We start from the raw sequence: 19,688 nt of genomic DNA on the forward strand, positions 1-19,688 counted from the left end.
TCCCTTGGAGGGCAGCATGGTAAATCCACAGGAGACCAAGGGTGGGGTGCCATATGTTCTTGCAACCCTGTTGCTCAGTATATACTTGGAGGAACACAGTGCGTGGATATAAATGGACATTTGTGCACTGGTGTTTATGTCAGCAGTGTTCCAGATTCCCAATGGATGGAGGTGACCTAAGGGAAAAACGACTGAGAAAAGGAAGGAGGAACCGCAGTGTATACATACAATAGACTACTGAGCTGCTGCAAGAAGGAATGAAGTTGTGAGGCATGCAACTAGTTGAATGAAACTTAAGGACTGTATGTTGAATGAAATATCAGAAACAAAAAGGCAAATATTATTGTGTCCCACATATGGATAAACTATAATATAAAAACTCAGTGAATTGAATTTAAGAGCATGGGTTACCAGGTTGGGGGCTATTGTAAAGGGTCCTAGATTGTAAGCTCTTACAGCAGTCACATATATTAAAAAAATTTAACTAATATTCCTAAATTCTGAGATACTGAGTTGTTTGTATATAACCTAGCCACTCCCAGAAACTTCAGGTATTTATGTGACACCTGAGATTCAGAGTAAGAACTCTGATGCTATAAAAGTTAGCACTGCCCCATACAAGAACTGCTTAAAAAGTTGAAATGTGATCAGATTTTGACTAGAGATATGAATGAAGCTGATCTAGATAAGATTAATGTAGATCAGAAAACGGCAAAAGATGAGATTGTCCATATTTTAGAACTTTAACTTCTGCGTGAGACTGAAATGAGAGATATTTATTTGGTGCAAAATTTATACTTTGGGTAGTGCATAACCTAATTTAACTTATATGGTCAGTTTAGTTGAACACATAAGTACATGGAATCTTGAGAAGGACATGAGATCTTTTTGGTTTGTCCAAGTCAGTGTGATGACCCAATAATTCCAAGAGTAATTTTGGCAGTGAATAAAGAAGTATTTGCAAAGTGCCCTTGGGGAACTGGGAAGAAAGGAAGAAATATTCAACTTCTTTATCGGGAGAAGCCCTGATATTTTTGCAAGTAGTAGAGACAACAAAATCAATAGGTGGAACCTTCAATCTTGGGACTCATTCCTATATAATTATTCCTGCAAAGAATAGATGCATGAGTAAAAAATTATGGATAAAAAATAAATAAAGCTGGGTGGGCAATGGTGTCTCACTGGCAGAGTTCTCACCTGCCAGGCCAGAGACCCAGGTTCAGTTCCTGGTGCCTGCCCATGTAAAAAATAGAAAGAAAAAAAAGAGGAAAAATAAATAAAGCAAAGCCTATCCTTATAATTATGCCTAAGAGTCACCCCAAAATAATCTCTTTACTTGCTCAGATGTGTTATTTCTCTCTCTCTAAGCCAACTTGGCAGGTGAACTCACTGCCTTTCCCACTATGTGGGATGTGACTCCTAGGGTGTAAATCTCCCTGGCAATGTGGGACAGAACTCTTTGGATGAGTCAGGACCTGGCATCATGGGATTTAGAAAGCCTTCTTGACCAAAAGGGCAAAGAAAGAAATGTGAAAAACTAAACTTTCAGTGGCTAAGAAATTTCAAACCAATTCGAGAGTTTATCCTGTGGATTGTTCTTATGCAATATGTAAATATCCATTTTTAGATTACGATGTATAAGAGTGACTGCAGGGCAGTACTTGAAACTGTTGAGCTGTGTTCCAGTAGCCTTGATTCTTGAATATGCTTGCATAGTGATGTGGATTTTACAATGTGACTGTGTGATTGTGAAAACCTTGTTTCTGATGCTCCTTTTATCCAGGATATGGACACATGAGTAAAACTCATTGGCTTACTGATGGGTTGCTGTTCAAACTTATGCAGTGTATTAAAAGCCATATTTATATAAGAGCAAGCATCTTGTCAACACACTGGCTGCAATGGTGGAAGAGAAAAGTCAGTTTCTTGATAAGATCAGTTCGCTCACATTGTTTGGCACAGACTGGGCCATCTTCAGATTTCAGCTTAGAGAAGGATACATTAAAAATACCCAGTCTGGTAGGTACCTGGACATGGCCCAAGTAGTACCAGAGCTGTGGCCATCAACTCTGTGGGTCCTGTGGGAGTGAAGTATTTGTCCTTCCTGTGGAGGTGGGAAATGGTCCCCCTTCCTCATTTCTGAAGGAAAGTTTTTCCAGATATAAAAGTCTTCATTGGCAGTTTTTCTCTTTCAATATCTTAAATATATAATACTTTATGTATTTAAAGAGATGGTCTTTTCACCTCCATGGTTTATGCAGAGAAATCTGCACATGGTCTTGTTGAGCTTCCCTTTTATGTGATGGATTGCTTATCTCTTGCTGCTTTCAGAATTCTCTCTTTCATCTTTGACATTTGACAATCTGATAGTAAGTGTTTTGGAGTAGGTCTACTTATGTTTATTCTTTTTATAGTATGCTGTGCTTCTTGGATCTGTAATTTTATGTCTTTCTTAAGTGATGGGATAATTTACAGTGATTATATCCTCCATTATTCTTTCTGCCCCTTTTCCCTTCTCTTCTCCTTCTGGAACACCCATAAAGCAGATATTATTTTGCTTCATGTTTTCACTCAATTCCTTGAGACTCTGTTCATATTTTTCCATTATGTTCCTTTTTGTTCTTTTGTGTGTAAGATTTCAGATTTCCTATTCTGTAGTTCACTAATTCTTTCTTCTGTCTATTCAAATCTGTTGTTGTACACCTCCACTGTGTTTTTCATCTCTTCTATTCAGCCTTTCACTTTCATAAGTTTTGACACTTATTTTTTCAAGCTTAGAATTCTTCATTGTCACCCAATATCTTCTTTATAGCCTTCATCTCTTTTGCCATATTTTACTTTAACTTGTTGATTTGATTTAGAAGATTTGTTTAAATATCTTTTATTAGTTATTTCTACACCTGTATCTCATTTCAAGTGTTAGTTTATCCCTTTGACAGGGCTATATCTTTGTGCTACCTAGTATGAATATTGATTTTTTGCTGGTGTCCAGGAATCAAATTTCCTTGACTAGTTTATTCTGCAAGTCATTGTCTCTCTTTTAGCTAACATTTTCTTGTTGGCTGCCTTTGTCTGTGTCTGTTTTTTGACATTCAGTTCACCTTATTCTAGACCTCTAGCATAGCTTCTCTTTAACTTATCAGAATTTATCATCTCTTGTTTTTCCTATTCTTGCCATGCCTATATGGAGCCATTTTTGTGAGGAGTGTTTGCCCAGGTATGATTGACTCTAATCAGATTTTTCCAGATCAGACAGGCCTAAGTTTTGGTAAGTGGGCACAATTAGTATTAAGTTTCCCTGAACATGAGATCTGGCAGGTAGACTTTCCTGTGAAACCTCTTAACTTTTGCTTTGCCTATCCTGCCCAGTAGGTGATACCTGTCAGCGTGCATCTTCCTACCAGCATAAAGTGTTACTGTGCTTTTAATTCTCATCAGATCCAGCCCCTGCCAGGAGCGTGGTTGAGACATAGTCTAAGGCAGAAGGTGGGCTTAAGCTCTTTCTGTTGTCCATAATTCTGGGGTCTGAATTCTTTGAATGTGAGCCTCACATTGGCTCTAGAAATTCTAAATTTCTAGATTTAGAATTCTGTTTCACTGATCTGTTTACCTATCTTTGTGCCAGTACCACATTATTTTGATTACTGTGGTTGTGTAATATGACTGGAAATTGAGAAGTGAATCCCCAATCATGTTATTTTACAAGATTGTTTTGACTTCTTTGGACCTCTTGCAGATTCAAATATATTTGACAAATATTTTTTTCCTATTTGTGCAAAAAATTGATAGAATTTTAATAGGGATTCATTGAATTTGAAAATTCCTTTAGTTGATATTGACTTATTTTTAGATGCTATGGTAAATGGAATTGTTTTCTTAATTTCCTCTTTGGATTGTTTATTGATAGACTATAGGATCACACTTGATTTGCACGTTGATCTTCTACCGTGACGCACTTTCTGAATTTGTGTATTTGTTCTTATAGTTTTCTTGCTGATTCTTAAGAGTTTTTATAAATAAGATCATGGCATCTGCAAATAGAAATAGTTTTGCTTCTTCCTTTACAATTAGTATGACTTTTTTTCTTGCCTAATAGTTCTGGCAATACCTTCTCATACAATACTGAATAGCAGTGGTGAAACCAGGCTTCCTTATCTCTTTCCACATCTTATGGGTAAATCCTTAAGTCATTAACCATTGAGAATGATATCTGCTATTCCTTTTTTTCTGAAGGAATCTTTTAGCTACTATGCCTGAAATGGATTAGTATCTATTACTTCATAACATACTGTTCTAGTTTGTTAGCTACTGGAATGCAATATACCAGAAACAGAACAGCTTTTAACAAGGGGAATTTAATGAGTTGCTAGTTTACAGTTCTAAGGCCAAGAAAATGTCCCAGTTAAAACAAGTCTATAGAAATGCCCAATCAAAGGCATCCAGGGAAAGATACCTTGGCTCAAGAAGGCCGATGAAGTTCAGGGTCTCTCTCTCTCATCCAAGAAGGCACATGGTGAACACAGTCATGGTTTCTCTCTCAGCTGGAAGGGCACATGGTGAGCAAGGCATCATCTGCTAGCTTCTTCTCCTGGCTTCCAGTTTCATGAAGCTCCCTGGGAGATGTTTTCCTTCTTCATCCCCAAAAGTCGCTGGCTGGTGGACTCTTTGCTTCTTGTGGCTTCTTGTTCTGCTCTGCTCTCTCTGAATCTCTCATTCTCCAAAATATTTCCTCTTTTATAAGACTCCAATAAACCAATCAAGACCTACCCAAATGGGTGGAGACATGTCATCCCTTAATCCAGTTTAACAACCACTCTTGACTAAATCACATCATCCAGGGAGATGATCTGATTACAGTTTCAAACATATAGTATTGAAAAGAGATTATTCTACTTATATGAAATGATATTTTGATTAAAACATGGCTTTTCTAGGGGGCATACTTCCTTTCAAACCAGTACACATATTTAGAAGTCCCTCATTTTTGGAGGAACCTTTTCATATTGCTAAAATGAAGATGATGATAAACTGTCTGTGAAGTGATAATTTTTAAATGCTTTTATATGTCTGATTTTTAATTTTGAGATGACATGCACCAGCACAAAGCAGACTGAATAGTTCAAATGTGGTACATTGACACAATGGACTATTATTCAAACACTTTTAATTTTTTTATTCATCATTGATAGATTTCTGGGTTGTCTCCTCTTTATGGCTATTATAAATAATGCTGCAATGAACATTTTTGTACATGTTTTTGCATGGAAATATATTTGTAATTCTCTTGGACAGTTATCTAGCAGTGGAATTTTTGGTCTTATGCTAACTGTATGTTTTCTTCAGAGGACTGCTGTATATCTGCCAAATCAGCTGTACTAATTTATATTCCCACCAGCAATGGTCAAGTGTCTCAATTTCTCCACATCCTTGCCAACACTTCTTGCCCCTGTTTTTTATTATAGTTATTCTGAGTGTTAAGTGGTGTCTCATTACAACTTTGACTTGCATTTCTTTGATGACTAATGATTTGGAGCATTTTTTCATGTGTTTTTTCACTATTTGTATATTTTCTTTAGGAAAATGCCTTTTAAATTCTGGTCCTCATTTTAAAATTAGATTATTTAGATTTCTATTGTTGAGTTGTAAAATTTTTGGGGGGGGGAGGATATAACACATGCTTTAATTTTGAGGACAAACCTGAGAAGACTATAAACAATCAAAACCTCAAAAGAGATTAGAACCAATAATTGCCAGTGATTTTGAAATGATTTAATGATAGAAACCAATTCCCATTGGGAAGGTAATAGTAAGTTATTCAGCTAGATTTAATGAGCTATCTTGTCCAAGCTGGGCATTGGCATGTTATCCACGATCTATAGCATTTGCTTGGAAAACTTTAGAAGGAAAGAGATAGGGTCTACTAAATTGATTCATATCTTAAACATTTTTGATTGTATATCATTACCTAAACCCAGGTTAAGAAAGAAGTTTCATTTTATGACTTGTATTCCCCACTTTCCTCATTTTGATATGGCCACTCATATTTATTTAGAAATACTATTGTGAACAAGTCATCTACAATTGTACCACTTGTTCAATCTCATAGCAAGTTTATATGTCCACTTAATACTTCAATAAATCATTTAGTAAAACTTGGCATTTTCTTTTAATTCAGGGTTTTAAATAAGTTACTATGTGAAAATAGTATTTTATGATTCAGAAAGATGAAAATTTAAGCAAAAATCTTAAAAATCTGTGGGCAGCAATTGAAGCACTCATTCAATACTAATATTTTATTACCATGCCAATATTTTTCATAGGATTTCTGCCTTGATCTACAGAGGAACAGTAGCCTTTAAGCCACTCCTAATAGTGCCAAGTGTTACTTACTCAGGATTAGCCTTGATAATGGTTTCAAGGTTTACTTTAACAGTTTGAAATACTTTATACTTGTTTTGAAGTATCCTCAAAGAATTTATTCAGATGATTCTTAAGTGAAAGGAGCTAAGTTAGTCAATAAACTAAATCTTAAAGTCTCCCATTATATGTAATTTTCATAGTTTATATTTTAACTGCCATTGTTTATTACCTTTTGGCTACATTCTCTACAATTTCAGCAGCATCTTAAAGAGACAACATGTCTATGCATGCTGAAAAATTAAAATGGCTTGCAACATCAGAAATAAGAGCAAAAGTTAAATGTACAATATTAATGAGAATCTGTGGTAAGGATAACCTCTTTTTCTGTAACATGGACAACTTACATATAAGTATCAGCACCATGAATATGACAATAAAGAAATAATCTGCAAAGGGAAATACAGCATCATGGGAAATAATGGTTTCTATCATACAAAGCAGTTAGAAATTGTTTCACATTTTAACAAATCTGTACAAGCTACAAGAAATTTGTTTATAAGACCGTTCTCTTACCTTGCTGATGAAAACCTTCTAGAAATTTAGAATAACAATGGACAATTTATAAATCTAGTATCTATGTGCTCTGCAGCCCTAGAACCTAAGAAACTGATTTATGTCCAACATGGATCATTTATATATGTCTTGATAATTAATGAATACCTGCTTTAAATATCACTCTATGATGTACAGTCAAGTCATACCTTTAAGGTTATTAGATTTTTTAACAAAGAAACAATGCAATTTATCAGCAATTAATGAGCCTCCAAGACTTAAAAAAATACAATATCCAATTCAAAATGCCATATTTTTAAACATTTTTACAAGAATAAGCTGCTGAAACTCAGTAATTAAAATATGAACTCTGTCCAAAATTTACAATAGAGCTAGAAAGGAATTTTATCATTATCCTGTATAAAACTGGGCTGCATTTTGTTATATACTGTCACTTGTTTTTATGAACAAGCCCTCGTAACAAGAAAAATATCTTTTAAGCATTCTAGCAGGTTGAAAAACACCACAAATACTACAATTTAGTGAATTTAACTTATTTCAAAACAAGCAGTTCATTTTGTCAAAATTGTATGGGTACCTGGGAATTACAGCTCTCCCTTTAATACAACCAATGTGGGAGGATGGAAATGGACATTATTTAGAGGTACAGCTTAGTAAAATCCAGAAATGACAAAGTCTAGCGTCATCCAACGTTTCTAACTCTCATGTTCTATTATATAAAACACAACCATCATTGTCATTCAGTTCTTATTTTGGTTTCAGCAGATTAACTGCTGAATGCTGAAGCATGTATCTAGGCACTTATGTGTTTGAATTATCTCATATTTTCCCCTTGTATTTTTAAATAATGAAATCTATCCCTCATATTAGAACTCTCCAGTAACAACCGAATGTACTTAAGTATTATAAATATTATCTACACTGTTTCCACAAACAACAATGATTTTTCATCTTTCTCAACAAAGTACTCCTGTTTATGTGCAATAGGCTCATCCTTCACTGCTCAAGATTATAGTCATAAATGTACATTTATTCCATCGTTCATGATTGTCACACAAATGACACTATGAAGAAATTCAGTTTACAAACAGTTCTCAAGCATGTCCTGTGTAAAAAACAAAAAAACACTCAAATGTTCTCAAATTCAAATGTGCATATAGAAACAATGTAGTGATATCATGCCAATCTTGGAGGAAAGTCAGTAAGAAATTATGCTAGAAGAATGGGGTGTAGGGGATGCTGCCAGTCCAGCCATGGGTAAGTTTCCAAAGAATTCAATTTTCTCCTCTGAGGGAGAAGATATGGGTTGATTTGCTAGTTGGTGCGCATCAAATTAATCTTCTCTGTGGTATACCAAACACGGTCTTATGAAGGCCTTGGCTTCACTGCTTACAACTGTCTTTAAAGGGAACTGAACATCTGTGACTTTTAATATTGTATTTTCTTGAAGGATGTCTTGTCGAGGTTGATTGTGACCAAATGGCTTTCTACCATAAAGACACTGAAAGAAGATGACTCCAACTGAGTACACATCAACCTTGTTGGAAAATATTGGTAGCTCTTTTCCAACTACAAAACACTTAGCAGGTAGATGCCACTAAATGCCTGCTCCTTCTGAAGTTAGATCCATTCCATCTAAACCATGGCTATCATCATCCATAATCTTGGACAGACCAGAATCAGTGATTTTGATTTCTCCACATGCTGTTCCATCTACCAGAAAGATATTCCCTGGCTTAAGGTCATAATGTATAATAGGGCATTTGATCTCGTTGAAATATCTTAGTGCATTCACAATCTGCATTACAATAGATCTAGCTTTTTACTCTGACATTAATTTATGTTACTTTAGATAGAATCCAAGCCACTGTCTTAACAGTATTCAAACACTGTACAAAATGTGTCTGTATACAAGGAGAAATAATCATAGAGTTTATTCTGGGGTGATCTATTTCTTTGTGTATTCTTTTCTCTCTGCAGGCATGTTTGTGGTAGTTTTCTTTCTTCTCATCTCTCCAGCTTTTATTAAGCTAATGCATCTTCACAGCAGGATATCTTTGTTCATAAAGGCCTGGTACACTTCATTGAAGCCACCTCTATCAAGCAGATGAAATAATAGATATCTTTCATTTGATGTTGGTGATCTTTGAACTGTGAATTATATTCATTGTTTATTCTTTTGAGTTTCTAAATGGGAAGATTTCTGACTCTTCCCAAACGTTCAAGTTCTGTCTGGATTTCTGCCTCCTTTTTGAGATGTCCTAGTCTAAGTTTGAAAACTTCTTCCTGTTCATGATATTCTGCCAAAGTAAACAGTTCTGGTAAGTTTGGACTAACAAAGGATCATTTTCTGCTCCTTTGATTGCTTTCTTTTTTCTTTGTTTTCATTCAGAATTGGAAGAGGGATCTTGAGAATTGTTAGCTGTGGGAGATGTGTGTTTGGCTAGAAGTTTCCTCTGTCTTTCAATATCTTTCCCTTGCTGATTCACCCATTCCTTTTACTTCACAAGATTCTGAAATGCAAAATCATCTGCCCATTGTTCAATAAATGAAGCACCATGTCTAACTGTTGTAAAGTGCCCAAGGCATAATCTATCTTGCATAATCTTCTCTCTGCTTGACAGTTTCTTTTGTGTTCTTTTTTCAATAAGAATTTATTGCTTATTGATATGCACTTCTTTAGTTGTTCTTAGTTTTCAAGTAATTTTGTTGTTCATCTATTTGCCATCTCAAATCAGTTATCCTTGAGCAAATCATCAATACAACTGTGTTAGTTAGATTCAGTTGTCAACTTGGCCAGGTGAGCATACCCAATCTTGTTGCCAACGGTACGTGAACCTCATCTGTTGCCAATTACATCTGCAGTCAGCTAGGAGGCGTGTCTGCTGCAATGAGTGATGTTTGACTTAATTGGCTGGTGCTTAAATGAGAGATTGCAATGTAGCACTGCTAAGCAGCTTGGCATTCCTCATCTCAGCACTAGCAGCTCAGCCCGGGCCTTTGGAGATGCAGAAAGAAGACACCCCGGGGAAAGTTGTTGGAACCCAGGGGCCTGGAGAGAAGACCAGCAGAGACCATCTTGTGCCTTCCATGTAAGAAAGAACCTCAGTGGAAAGTTAGCTGCCTTTCCTCTGAAGAACCAACAAAATAAATCCCCTTTTATTGGAAGCCAATCCGTCTCTGGTGTGTTGCATTCCGGCACCTAGCAAACTAGAACAACAACCTTCCCTCTTTTTCAGGTCTTGGTTTTCATTACATTCTAATGCTGCTAACTTCAGCATTGTGAGATCAGTCTGAGTAATTTTAAAGAATAATTGTTCTGGTTGTATAATAGGGTGGTCCCCAAAAGCTAATGCAGTAAGAGAAGGGCTATTTCATCTAACACATGAGAAGGGAATGGAAAGTGAATGTGAACTTTGAGGAGAATGGATTAAAGGAGGGATGTCTCTTACTGGACTTGAGCCATTCCCACCTTGGTATTTAAAATAGTCACTTATTTTGTGATGATCTCCCAATATGTTTTCCCTGACTACTTTTATTTTGGTTTTCTGCTTTTCTCTTTCTTCCCCAGAAGATTCTGATTTTTCCTTCTTTGTTGTCTCTCATTCTTTGTCACTTAAAGATTCCAAGCTTCCAAAATTATTATAAGAGCTTTCATTATTCAGGTTTTAGCTACAATACTGCAACTGCCAATGCTCCCGGTGGGTGCCACCACTTGCACTTGCTGTAAATCTAGCTTCCAATAATCCTGGGCTTCTTGGATCCAGACTACGAAGCTCATCCTTTGCACTTTCCATGGGGCTCCCAGATGGCAGCTTAAGATTCAGCAGGAACCTGACTGCTACCAAGGAACCGGGGATTGGAAATGTGGAGCACTGCGACCAAGATGGCGGCCCATCCAAATTCTACTAGTTCTTTGAACCCTTACCAAGCTACTTCTTCGGAACCCGTCTCTCCCTGCTGTAACTGCATCGGTGGCAATGGCATCGACACCCACCTCAGTCATGGTGGGGGCCGCTCAGCGGACTTGCCAGAGAGTGAGAGCAGGGAGGGGAAAGTCAAGGGGATGGGGGACGAAATCGAGAAGGGGGAAGGAGGGGTGGTAAGAGGTAAGCGGAGGAGAAGGGACTGGGAGAGGGAAAGGGTGAGAAGACAGCAAAAAAGGCAGGTGTGCCAAGGAAGAGGTGGAGGGAAAGACCGCAGGGGCATTGAGGGGACACTGCCAGAGAACCGGGTCGGGGCTGAAGTGCGGGCAACGCTGACTGAGGGTACTTTCGCGGGCAGAGCCTGCCGGCACCTCAGCAGTGTGTAGGCTTCCGTCATCCCCGGAGTGGCAGAGGGTGGTGGGTGGGGGCTGAGGGGCGATGTGATAACTTCTGCATCAGTTACAGGTGGTGGCATCACCCCCTGCCAGTGCAAATACTATCGCGAGGCTCCTGCATTTCCCAAGAGTTCTTTATATACTGGATTCTGGACCTTTATTAGGTATATGATTTGCAGTTTCTATTTTTACAATTCTCTAGGTTGTCTTTTCCTTTTGTTTCCAAGAGGGGTTCCTCTATTCTAATAGTATATTGATTATTGAAATATTTGCTTGGAATTCTAGAGCAATATCGCCCTTTTTAGAATGAAATAGTGTTATATTTAAACATTTCAGTTTAAGTACAGATGCATCATAACTCCCTTTAAGCCGACAATGTCTATACTATTTTTCTCTGCTGCATACTAGGAGAAGGAGAAAAGATAGATATCTGCTAATCCTGCTCTAGAACTTCCAGAAATCATGGTGTCTCAGTTGTTTCATATGGAGCAGGAAAAGTTTTAGAGTGAAGTAAATAGGGTGGTGAAATTTCTTTCTCTACAAATCAAAATGCACATGGCTATATATTAAGGGATGATACCTCATTCATGTCTGTATTCCCAGAAATGCAGTCCACACGAAGTAAATATTTGCTGAACTAAACAAGTCAATCCAATTCTGGATGTCCTGGCCTACCACATTTTCTGATACTTAGTAGGGGTTCAAAAATGTTGTCTGAATTTAAATATTTATAAAATATCTGAAATCTGGAGGGTTAAGAGAGAAAGTGATATAACCTTCCTCTCTTTTTCAAATAAACCATTTCCTTTTCCTTTAACACCTTCTCTGACACTTTCTTTATTCAAATCAAAGAGGGATAAAATGACAAATAAATAAATAGGAGAGAACACAAGGTGACAGCATAGGGAGTTCTCGGATTTAGTTTGTCCTCCAGGACTGCTGGTAAATAGCCAGTAAATGTTGGAAACAACTGTTGTGAGGCTCTGGAGACCAGATACACATCATTCACTAGCCAGAAATGAGTGGAACAATTAGATGATAAATCATGGTGAAGAGCTGTGGACAAATCTTTCCACACTATGGACAGCAGTGCCCATCATCCACTGGCATGGCAAGCTGACTCAGGAGTCACACCCTGGTAGGAAACAGAATCCCTCTCTCCTAGGATCAGTTGGAGGGAGACTCAGCCAGACACAGACTGCAGCTTTTGATTAATGATATTGGACTGCTAGACACCAGTTCTGAGTACAGATAAATTTTCAGTGAACCCAAAATAGAAAGAAATGTGTAGGATTATTTTCAGCCCCTCTCTCAACAGGGGAAGAAACAGGACAGATAGAGAGATATAGAAGCTTCTGGAGGAGGTGGTGCTCAGTCTGCTGAAGGATGGCTCTGCTCCAAGAAAAGGGGGAGAAAGGGCTGGGCACTGACTCCAGTTCTTGATTCATCAATCCAGTGTTCTGGACTTCAGCTTTGAAAACAGCTACATTTTTTTAAAGCATCCCATTAAAGAAAGCAGCTGGTAATCTCTGTTTCAGTCCTTCCCCAGGCATGGGCAGAGGTAAGTAACCCTCAGGCAGTGGATCTCAGTTTGTTGAAGGGCAGCTCTTGCCCAAGATAAATGGAAGGTCATGGATCAATGTGAATAGCACTTGTCATTTAGAGAATTTGAATACCAGGGACGGAGATCTGAGCCAGAGTTCCAGACTAAAAAAAAAAAAAGGAGCAGTTCTCAACCTTTATAACAATCATGCACCAGCAGGAAATTGAGTCGAGTTGCTTGAGAGTTACTGTAACTTTTCTGGCTGATGGGAAACAGGGTGCTAAAGGGCATCTCATCTTAAGGAAAAGGGGGATAAGGTCCAGCATAGGCAGTGGCTGTTATTTAGAGAATTCAGACCTGAGGGAATAGGAAAACAGCAAGTTTCAACCAACTTACTCCACAACCTCTGTCTCAAACATACCCCCAGTAGAGGTGGAGCCAGTCGAGAATTAAATGCACAATACCACCCTAGGCCTGTAGGGAGCAGTGGGCTGAAGAGAGCCTTCTGTTGCTCAGGGCAGGAAAAGCACAAACTCAGGAGTAAAGATTGGTGTCTGTTGAGTCTCCTCCTTAGGAAACCTTGATATTGACTACACTACCCTCTTTGTGATTCCTGAGCCTGTCTTGTTTGGCAAAACAATGGTGGGGGTTGGTCCTCTCAAGGGAACACTCTACACAGAATCAGCCATCCAGGCAAAAATAGCTGGATATGAAGAAAGAAGTGTTAAAAACATGTAAAGGTAAGGTGCATGGGTTGTTCAGTGGTAGAATGTTTGCCTTCAATGTTGGAGGCCTGAGTTCAATTCCCAGACCAGGCACCCCCAAAAAGTATATGGACAGAGGTAAATTAAAACAACTAGAGCAGGTCAACATTAACTGAAGAGGAAGACGGACAAAAAAACCTTTTTTTCTGGAGTGAAACAACTGCACAAATTAATCAATCTCAAAAATCATTCCCTATATATAGGGCAAAAATCAGATAAACAGAGCTGAGACAATTATGATCAGTTAAACTGAAGCTACCCTAGAGGTCTAGAATAAGTTAAAGCAGGTGTTGAAGAAGTGCTACAGCACAAAGATAATCAATAAGAAAAACCTAGGAAGAAGAGAGGAAGTGACTTTCAGAATAAACTAATCAAGAAAACAACATGCCAAGGAACTAGTAAAAACACAAGTCACACTAAGAAACATGAAAATATGCCCTAATCAAGGGAATAAAATAAACATCATGTGAGATATAGGAGTTGAAACAACTAATTAAGGATATTCAAACAATTCTGTTAAATCAATTTAATGAGCTGAAGAAAAATGTGGCAAAAGAGATGAAGGATATAAAGGCACTGGCTGAGAATAAAAAATAACTTGAAAGTGTACCAAAAAATTACAGAACTTATGGAAATGAAAGACACAATAGAGGAGATAAATATACAAAAGAGACACAGGATGGCAGAATTGAACAGGTATAAGAAAGGATCAGCAAACTAGAGGAAAAGACACCTGAAATCTTACACACAAAAGAACAGATAGGGAAAAAAAGAGAAGGATCTCAGGGAATTGAATGACGTCAGCACATTAATATTCACATCATGAGTGTCCCAGAAATAGAAGAGAAGTGAAAAGGGGCAGAAAGAATAATTGAGGAAATAATAGCCAAAAATGTCCAACTCTTCTGAAAGACATCAATTTACAGGTCCAAGATATGCAATGTAAACCGAACAGAATAGATGTGAATATACCTACAACAAGACACTTACTAATGCCAAAGACAAAGAAAGAATTCTGAAAGCATCAAGAGAAGAATAGTTACATCACATACAAAGGAAGCTCTATCAGACTAAGTGTGGAATTTTCATCATAAAACATGGAGGCAAGAAGACAAGGGTATGATATATTTAAAGTACTGAACAAGAAAAACTGCCAACCACATATTCTATATCCAGCAAAACTGCCTTTCAACAATGAGTGAAAGTGTAATGCATTTGCAGATAAATAGAGATGGAGAGTTCATTAACAAGAGACCTGCTCTATAAGCAATACTAAAGGGTTACTATGGGCTGATAGGAAATTCAAGACAGAAAGTTTTGGAGGAGACTATTTAAATGAAGATTATTAGTAAGAGAAACTAAAAGGGTAAAAATAGAAAGAAAAACTTAGCTATGAAATTTAAAATCAAACGACAAAATGGTTGAAGGAAGTACTGCCTTTACAATAATAACATTGAATATTAATGCCTTCAACTACCCAATAAAAAGACATAGACTTCTGGAATGGATACTTTAACACGAGCCATCTATATACTGTTTACAAGAGACTCACATTAAACACAAACACACAAATAAGTTGAAAGTGAAATGTTAGAAATACCTATACCATGCAAAAGGCAACCAGAAAAAAGCAGGGGCAGCTATATTAATATTGAAAAAAATAGAATTTAAATATAGAACTGTCAAGAGAGACAAAAGAAGACAGTATATATTAATAAAAATGACAATCCACAAAGAGGAAATTACAGTCATAAGTATTTATGGAGTTAGTCAGGATGCCCCAAAATACATGAAGCAATCACTGGCAACACTGAAAGGAGACATAGACATCTTTGCACTAATAGTTGAAGACTTCAACACACCACACTTTTTTCAATGGATAGATCATTCAACACACCACACTCATCAATGGATAGAACATCTAGACAGATCAATAAGGAAACAGAGACCTTGAATAGCATGATAAATGAACTAGACTTAACAGACATTTACAAAACATTGCACCCCACAACAGCAGCATAAGCATTCATCTCAAATGCTCATGGATCATTCTCTAGGATAGATCACATGTGTCACAAAGCAGGTTTCAAAAGTTAAAAAATGTTGAAATTATAAAAGGCACAGTCTCCGAATGGAATGAAGCTGGATATCAATAACAGGTGGAGCACTGGAAAATTCATAAATTTGTGGAGGCTAAGCAACACGCTCTTAAACAGCAACTGAGTCAAAGAAGAAATTATGGAGAAATCAGCAAATATATACAGGCAAATGAAAATGGGAATACAACAAATCAAAGCTTTTGAGATGTACAAAGGCATTGCTGAGAGGGAAATGTATTGCCCTAAACACCTATATTTAAAAAGAAGAAAGAGAGAAAATTGAAGACTTAACTGAACCCCTGGGATAACTTGAATAAGAACAATGAAGTAACCCCAAAGTAAGTAGAAGGAAAGAAACAACAAAAATAAGAACAGAAATTACTGAAATTGAGTTTAAAAAGAACGACAAGGAGAATCAACAAAATCAGAAGTGATTTGCTTGATAAAATCAATAAAATTGATGGATGCTTAGCTAGACTGACAAAGAAAAAAAAAGATGGGAATTAAGATTAGAAATGGTAGTATGTCATTATTTCTGACCCCAAGGAAATAAAAGAGATCATAAAAGGATACTATGAGCAATAAAATAGAAAACGTAGATTAAATAGACAACTTCCTAGAAGCACATGAACAACCTACTCTGATTCTATAAGAAATAGTAGACCTCAACACACCAATTGCAAGAGGTTGAATCAGTCATCAAAAACCTCCCAACTAAGAAAAGCCCAGGACCAGATTGCTTCACAGGTCAATTCTACCATGCATTCCAAGAATTAGTATCAATTCTTTTCAAACTCATCTAAAATATTGAAGAGGAAGGAATGCCAAAAAATGCATTCTATGAAGACAACCTCACCCTAATACGAAATCCTGGCAAAGATACTACAAGAACAAAGAATTATAGACCAATGTCTTTAATGAATATAGATGCAAATATACCCCACAAAATACTAGCAATTCAAATCCAGCAGCACATTAAAAGATGTATACAGCATGATCTAGTGGATCTTGTCCCAGGAATGCTAGGGTGGTATAACTCAAGAAAATCAATTAACGTAAAACACCACATCAATAAATCAAAGAGGAAGACCTAGTGATAATCTTGGTTGACATAGAAAAGGAAAAATCTTGATAAAAACAATTCAAAAGAGGGGAATAAAAGAAAACTCCCTCAACATGATAAAGGACATATATAAGAAACCCACAGTTAAGATTGTACTCAATGGGGAAATAATGAAAGCCTTCTCTCTAAGGTCTGGATCAAGGCAATTATGCCCATGTTCATCATTCTTATTCATCAATTTGGTGTAAGTTCTCACTAGAGTAAAGGCAAAAAAAAAAATGCATCCAAATTGGAAAGGAAAAAATAAAACTTTCACTGTTTGCAAATGTCATGATCCTATGCACAGAAAGTCCTGAAAAATACAGCACAAAGATACTAGAGATAATAGGCAAATTGGCAGGATACATGATCAATGTATAAAAATTACTAGTGTTTCTATACACAAATAATGATCAATCTGAGGGTGAAATCAAGGAATAATTTCCATTTACAATAACAATTCAAAGGACCAGATATCTAGAAATATCTTTAGCTGGGGATGTAAAGGACCTATGCACAAAAAATTACAAAGTACTCCACAAAGAAATCAAGAAAGACCTATATAGAAGGTATGACAAACCTTGTTTATGAATTGGAAGACTAAATATTATTAAGATGTCAATTCTTCCCAAAATGATTTATAGATTCAACACAACAGCAAACAACATCATAACAGTCCACTATGCAGAAATAGAGAAACCAATCATCAAATTTATTTGGGCAGGCTAGGTGCCTCAAATAGCCAGAACATCTTGAGAAAGATAAACAACGTTGGATGTCTAATACTTCCTGAGTTTAAAGAATACTACAAAGCTACCCTGGTAAAGACAACCCATTATTAGAATAAGGATAGATATACTGACTAATGGAATCACATTGAGAGTTCAGAAATAGACCTGCTAATCTATGGCCAGTTGATTTTTGACATGGTGTCCAAGCCCCTCAACTGGGATAGAACAGCCTCTTCAACAAATGGTGCTGGGAGAACTGGATATCCATAACTAAAAGAATGAAAGAGGACCCATATCTCAACCGTATATAAAAACTAACTCAAAATGGATCAAACCCCTGATATTAGAGCTAAGAACATAAAACTCATTAGAAAAGGTATGGAAATATCTTGACGACATTGTGGTAGTAGGTGATTTCCTAGACCTTACACTCAAATCAAAACAATGAAAGAATATATAGATAGATAGGATCTCCTCAAAATTGAATAATTTGGGCCATTGAAAGACCTTGTCAAGAAATTAAAATGTAGCCCATGCAATGGGAGAAAATATTCGGAAAGCACATATCCAGTAAAAGATTAATACCCAGAATATATAAAGAAATTCCATAGTTCAAGAAGAAAAACAAAAATAACCCAATAAATATGGGCAGAAGATAAAGATAAACCCTTTTCAAAAAGTAAATACAAATGACTAAAAAGCATATAAAAAGATGCTTGACTTCATATGCTATTTGGGAAATGCAAATCAAAATCACATTAGATTCCATTCCATGCCTACTAGAATGAACATTATACAAGAAAACAGAAAAATACAAGTTCTGGTGAGAATATGGATAAAAAGGGACACTTATTCACTGTTTGTGGGAATGTACAATGGTGCAGCCACTCCAGAAGGCAGCTTGTTGGTTTTTCAGTAACCTAAGTATACAATTGCCATATAACTAGCCATCCTACAATGAGATAGGTATGCAGAAGAACTTAAACCAAGGGCACAAATGGACATTTGCACATCAATTTTTATAACAGCTTCATTCACGATTGCCAGTAGATAGAGCCCAAATATCCATCAACTGAGGAGTGGAAAAACAACCTGTGATATAACCATACAATGGAATATTATGCTGCTAAAGAAAGAACAAAGTATTGAAGCATACAACAATGTGGATGAACATTGACATTATACAGAACAAAATAAGCCAGAAGCAAAAGGATAAATACTGTACGGTCTCTCTAATATGGACTGAGTATAATGAGAAAACTATAGAATTAAATTAGTGAGCATATGTTTTCAGGAGATAGAAAGAGGGAAGAGATTGGACAATAGTGCTTAAAGAATAGAGAGTATTTAATAAGCTTAATTGTAAATGTTTGGAAGGGATAGCACAACACTGTGTGATGGTAGAGCAATACTGTAAGTGTAAGTAACAAAGCTGAGTGTGAATATGGATAAAAGAGAAAGGCTGTCATGTATGTCATTGGAAGCAAAGCTAGAGGATAAAAACGGACTTTATAAAGCAGCAAAACCTAGAGTGGATGATGACGGTGGTTAATTGTGCAAATATAAGAAATAAGCTCCTATGTGAACTAGAACAAATGTACATATCTATTAGAAGGTGTTAATAATAAGATGGTACATGGGGAAAATACACTTAGTGCAAACTAAAATCTATAGTTAACAGTAACATTGTAATATTCTTTCATTAACTGTAACAAAGACACTATACCAAAGCTAAATGTCAATAATAAGGATGTATAAGGGAATGGGATTTTTTTGAAGAAATGAGAATGTTCTTATATTGACTGTGGTATTGAATGCATAGTTGTGTGATTATACCAAGAGGCATTGATTATACACTTAAGAAGGATTGCATGGTGTGTGAATAGAACAGTTTTTAAAAAGATATGAAAAAAATACATATTCATAATTACTTAATATGTTGAGATTACATGCTTCATGTGGACCCAGATCTATTCTACAACGGCAATAATAAAACTAAATATATATTAATTGCTCATCTCTTCAGAAATAGTGTAAATTCTCTGATACCTGGCATTTTTCTCTCTATTGACCAGCATTTCTGCATACCCACAGTAAGATTGGAATTGATGTTCATTATGATGAGCATGAAGTTTCTTATGAATTACTAAATCATTGAAGAGATATCTTCTGAATCATGACTATATATGATAATT

The 19,688-nt window shown here is 36.5% G+C and overlaps 1 pseudogene; it reads right to left on the reverse strand.

Moving 5' to 3' along the window:
* Nucleotides 1-8,266: 8,266 nt before the first annotated feature.
* On the reverse strand, nucleotides 8,267-10,730 carry LOC143671915 (serine/threonine-protein kinase tousled-like 1; annotated as a pseudogene).
* Between the last annotated feature and the right edge of the window lie 8,958 nt (nucleotides 10,731-19,688).

Source organism: Tamandua tetradactyla, chromosome X (genome assembly GCF_023851605.1).
Source record: "Tamandua tetradactyla isolate mTamTet1 chromosome X, mTamTet1.pri, whole genome shotgun sequence".
NCBI lineage: Eukaryota > Metazoa > Chordata > Mammalia > Pilosa > Myrmecophagidae > Tamandua > Tamandua tetradactyla.